Below are 6000 nucleotides of genomic sequence, written 5' to 3' on the forward strand. Positions count from 1 at the left end.
TCCCACAAGGCTGTATTCTTGGGCCTCTACTTTTCTCCATCTTTACAAACAATCTTAATTCGGCTTCCACACAACCCCCCCCCCCCCCAACCCCGAACACTTATCCAAAACCCAGGCTGCTTTCTCAAACTTAGAGCAGTTCCTCAAAGTTAAGCAACACATATTAAACCCAAACAAGACTAAGATAATGACATTATCCTACAATAAATCCACTGAAACCTCTACCCAATTTCACATACTCTCCTCCAACAGTACCATCAGTGAACCTGTAGACAGTACAAAGTTACTTGGTGTCACATTAGATTCCTCCCTTAAATATGACAACACACATTGCACTTACCATAAGAAAGGTTCATATTAAGCTTGGCTGCCTGTACAGGTCTAAAACATTCCTCACCCCTTCCACTAGACAAGACATTGCCAGAACCCACCTTCTGTCCATACTATTGTATGCCTCCCCCATATTTATTAATCTTAGAAAATATGAACTGTCCAAGCTTGAGGTCTGCTGCAATAAAATAGCTCGTTTTGCTGCAGGTCTCCGATAAAGAACTCATCACTGTGAATTCCTGAAAAAGCTGCACTGGCTTGAGTTACCCAACCTTTTAATCACTTAACCAACTCAGAATTGCTCACAAAAATCTTACACCAACCCGATGCCTGTCCAGCTCTAAGGAATCTTGTGCAGTGTTATAATACCACCTGCACCCTCCGCTCTTCCAATAAACTACTTCTAAAGGTCATGAAATCCAACAACTCTATTGGAGACTCCATATTCGCTAACTATATTGCCAAAATATGGAACGGTATTCCCCAATATATACTTTAATACTCTTACCTCAAAATTCAAACTCCTTCTTAAAGAGCATCTAAACAATAACTGGCTCTGTTCCTTTATCACCCCTGGATAACTGCCTGACCACTACTCTTCTTAGGTGTATCTTTTTTCCTAATATTTACATTGCATTTAAACTATAAATACATTATACCGTATCAACTACATGCCTCTTACTTTTCTTTCTGCCTGCATAACTTTATGTTTTCTATTAGATTACTTGTTATATAATTTTAACTTTGTGTATGTTTAAATACTATGTAACTGTATTCTGTAATATTACCATTACTATTTGGCTTATTAGTCCATTACTGTATTATTATTTTTGCTTTTGGAGATTTTCTCCCCGGGCCTCCACTGAAAATGGACTGTTAGCCCAGTTGGACTATCCCAGTAAACAAATGAAAATAAATAAATACTCAGTACTGAATTACAATTTATATACAACAAATCAAATATGCCATAAAGTTCTACCATATTTCACTTTATATAAAACGCAACTAGTTCTAAAAAAGCTCACAAGATGCAGTACATGACATATGCATGGCCACATCTATGGGCAAATTACAGGTTCATAGGTGTATAATGACCACTATGGCCCTTAAAAGCCTAGCCATGCAATCCAAATGTGCCCTACAAATTAGGTTTATATAGGGGATAATTTACTGATTATCTCTGTACATCAGATTCATAGGTGTCAGACCAGGGGTGAATTTCCGATTACCAATCCATTGGTCCAAGTTGCACTTAAATAGTGTTAGGGAGCAACTCTACTTCACCTGGATGGGGAACCTGTTCCAGAGAATGGGAATTCTCTGGGAAACATATCTGTCTCTCCAACATGTCCTATTTATGTCACACGCAAAGTTTAGGTCTTTTGTTTTGTGGATATGCAAAAGGGTCATCAAAACAGGGTCTAGGGATGCCTTACACACCAGGGAAACTTCACCTCGCAGTAGTATGTATGATTCAGAGTAAAGTGACAGGGCTTTGAGAGAATAAGCTTAGGACATTTTGTTTACTCCCTATATTCTTTTGTAAGGAACCTAGGAGGATGCTCCAGTTGCTGCATGTGCCCAGTGTGGTACATACCAAAGCGGGTATTATAACCTGTGGAGTCTGATGTGGGCCGAGTACATTGGTATGATGGCCTCTCTGGACCTAGATGTCAAGCCTTTACTTCTAAATTAAGCAACACAGAAGGATTATGTTACTACCTTGGACAGGTGCTGGGCGAAGGCTAAGCTACTACCCACATGAGTTCCCAGATCCCCAACTAGAGTCAACTTTTAGGGGTGTTTTAACAATGACTTAGTTACACAAGGTGGCTGATTTTCCAAAAAGTACTAAATGCATTCCTTGGCACCGAGTTTTAAGCCATGGCTTTGGCACCAAGCATTTGTGTGTTACACCTTCCTGAAAAGTGCTCATGTATTGGGGGATTCAATGACTGCTCCCATCATCTGCAAACTTGATCAGTCAGAGGTCTATGACACTGGCTTTAACATGAAACTGCAGAACATGGAATTTAAGACTGAAAATGTAGAACTATCTTTATAAACATACACAGGTGAGAGATTATCCGTGTCTTAAGACTGCACTTTTCATTAAACTGAAAAGGGGAATTTACCCCATACCATCTTATTAGAAACAGAGAAACTGATACATGGACATGCCCACAGGTTGGCATGCCTTTCATATTTCACACATTTAGCTGTATCATATTTGTAGACTATGAACACTAGGTTTATAGGTAGGTACTTGGTGCTTCCTAATGTAAGCTGATCATATTAACAGTACCTGCAACATGCACTCTCCACAATGCTGTTTGTGGAGAGTGGTGACACTTAAAAAAAAAAAAAATTCTGTGGCGATTAAGGGTGTTGGAATTGGCAACTCTGTTAACTCAAACACTCTTCCAAAGTTGGGAAACTGCATACAGGGTCTTTCTTTAACAGCACGTCCATTTAAAGGCTGCAAGGAGAGGTAGATTATTTTGCTTTTTTTTTTTTTTTTTTTTTTTTACTGCAGCAGATGTAATACAAGTTATTAAAAGATCAATTGCCAGAGGTCTGCTTGGACGTTGTTAAACCAAATATACCTTATCTTCATCAGATTTTTTTAAATAAGATTATATTGGTGACAGCATGACATGTTTGTTTAACTTGCTGTGATGCTTTTATGTACTCTATTTGGGACACCATCATTCTTTTTCAACTGATTACTCTCCGATTGTGGTCCCAAGGGGAGAGCTGACAGTTTTTATTAACATGTACACGTTGTCATGTAGTTGCCAATGTTTGTTTTTTTTTTATTACAGTAAAATTATAATTTATTGATTGACATAGGATTATCAGGAAAGTCCGACTGGGTAGGCGTCCATTTTCAGAGAAGGCTTGGGGAGAAAAAACTCCAAAGTATTATAAAAACATTTTTTTTATGTTACTTGTTCATATTTAAGGATGTAGTTTTATAATAAGAAAACAGAAATTAAAGTCTAAACCAACCGTACTAGAGGTAGAGACTATAGTAACAGATAAAAGAACTGGAAGTGGGCTCTTCAGAAAAAGGTAGGAGCAAATTACATAGATGAAAATAGGAATTGTTGGAGTAATACAAGCAGAATAATGTTTTCTAAGAGGAATGAGGTTTAAGGGAAGGCAGGAATTGAATGCACTATGTAACATTTGACTGACAATGACTGTATAGCAGATTATAGGCGACGTATGTCTGCATCTGAAAATATATCACTACAGTTTTTCATTTATATGAATGTATGATTACCAATAACATAAGTGATAATTTAAACAAGAAACATCTTTATTGAATTATGTATGAATGTGCTGCATAGCTCGTGTCCTTACTTTTGATGTTCCATGCTTCTTTTCCCACAATTTTACTTTTTCGGTTGTGCTTTTTTCCCCTTATTTAATAAAATGCAATATATATGTTTTTTTTACTTTTTTTTGTAAATGAAATGACCATTCCCACCTAGTTCTTAAGTGGGGTATCAGCCCCTTCCCCAGACCCCCACATAGGTTACTACAATCAATACATTGTAATTAAACAAATACAGTCGTTATTAAATCAACTTACTTTTTTTATATTAGACCGCTTTATAAATACTGTTGATTATAAAATCAACTTAGGTTTTTCTACTGCTCGGCTTTGTTTACACATACCTCTTCTTAAGTGTACATTCCTCATTTGGTGTCTTAAAAAGTTTATGTTCCTCAAAAAGTTCCACATTGAAAGAATCTGTCACACATTCAGTGATACGAATTGTTTTAGCTGACATAAACAGAACAGAGTCATATTAAGTCATCAAAATAATTTTTTATAAGTTAACATAACACATTATAAACACCCTATGAGCTTCCTAGTTGCAATTGTTAGTAAGTGTTTCATATTTTGTCCATTTGTCCCGCATTATAAGAGGTGGTATTCCTCGCTTTGGAGATATAATGTTGACAGCCATGTGCTTACACAAGACAGTCAACTAATTTACTGCCCAGTGACTTCGTTTAGTCATTTAGCAAGGAACAATTACGGTAATAGCGTAACATTTCTCGTTTACGCTAAAATCGTAACGTAGTCCAGAACTATTACAATAGTCCGGTAGGTAAGAGGAACGCAATTATCACGTTAGTTTCTTTCGGTAAAAAGGTCCAACGTTTTATGAAGAGATCATAACCACCAAATGAACTAACCGGTCAACAAAGCTAAAAACGTATTTACAATAGGGTTACCAACTGTCCCACTTTGCGAGGGACAGTCCCTCTTTGGGCAGTTGTGTCCTGACAAAAAAAATTGTAAAAATGGCAAATGTCCTGAGATTTTAGGACAAAATTATTTCCTATATTTTATGTAATAGTTGCATAAAACAGTTATTCTGTAGGTGAAATACCTAAATGTTATATGAAACAGAATAACCAACTAAAATGCTACAAGAATAAGCTTTATTTAAGCAAAAAAGTTAAGTTATATCCTTTGTACTGACCGTGGGTATGTGTCGGCCTGTAAAATCTGATGTTTGTACCAAAAATGTCTCACTTTGGCCATTTGAAAAGGTGACAACCCTAATTTAAAACTGCCTTTACACATTCGACCCCTCTCCAGCGTTCACAAATGCTACAGTCAAATGACATGTACAAAAAAAAAAAGAGAGAAAAACATTGTACTTTATAATGTATTGCGCTAAAATAACTTCACAACTTAACAAGAGGACTCTGCTATGATAGATCTAGAAAACACTAGCTAAACTTTTCCACACGTTAAATACTGCCAATATGTGCCACATACCAACCGGTACACAGCCAAAAGCAGGATCTTTAATTCATTCATTATGACACCAATGCTAGTCCACAACAAAACACTGCTGCAAGAGCCAGTAAGTATTTGATATACAGACTACATCCTCTGTAAAGAAATATAACAGCTGCCTGCTTCACATTATATGATAAAACACAATAATAGTCATAATCATACCTACAGCGTAGCAATACAACAAAATTTAACTCACCTAGGTCCTATGTCCTCCACTACTGCAAGTTTCCTGCTCAGTCTAATTCATTCTTAAACAAGTTCCACGTAGTATACTTAACCGTGAGCACAAACCACGCCTCCGATAGTACTTCCCTCCCATCTCCTATACTGGTATCATTTCCCCATAGAAACGGATGATCGCATCCTATTTTCTGTGTTGACGTGTTCCTTTTACGTTTACTTTTGCAACCCGGAAATAAAACTTGAAAAAATCATGTTCAGTAGAACTGTTGTGTAAAGTAATATTTCGTGACTTTTGGTAAGTTCTTAAGTCTTTTGAGCTATATAAAGCAAAGAACAAATTATGGTACACAAAAGTAGAATCTGAAAAGTGAATTGTCATGCTAAAATCTGGAATTGCTTTTGAAGTAAATGGGACAACGTTCTGAAATAAAAACTGTTGTAAGAAAACAGTTTTTTACCATAAATAGCTTTATATTTTTCAGTATATGCAGAGAAAAGGTAACATTAAAATAAGCTGCCATTGACAGAGATCAGATTAAAACATTCGGAAATAACACTCCTTTATCTTGTACTGTATATTTAAATAGGAAACTTAGTTATGATAAAAGTATTGGGCGCTTTTAGCTGTATCGCGAAATTTTCTATAAAAAGGTAAC

General features: G+C 36.3%; 1 protein-coding gene across 2 annotated transcripts in view; it reads right to left on the reverse strand.

Moving 5' to 3' along the window:
• The window catches only part of GALE (UDP-galactose-4-epimerase), a 553592-nt gene extending 548128 nt beyond the window's left edge, over positions 1–5464 (reverse strand). For both annotated transcript variants that reach the window (XM_044060070.1, XM_044060072.1), the window contains exon 1: positions 5358–5464. The gene's annotated coding sequence lies outside the window, so the exon portion shown is untranslated. The remainder of the gene's footprint in view (positions 1–5357) is intronic.
• Positions 5465–6000: the final 536 nt, after the last annotated feature.

Source organism: Protopterus annectens, chromosome 1.part2 (genome assembly GCF_019279795.1).
Source record: "Protopterus annectens isolate FY-2018-M chromosome 1.part2, PAN1.0, whole genome shotgun sequence".
NCBI lineage: Eukaryota > Metazoa > Chordata > Ceratodontiformes > Protopteridae > Protopterus > Protopterus annectens.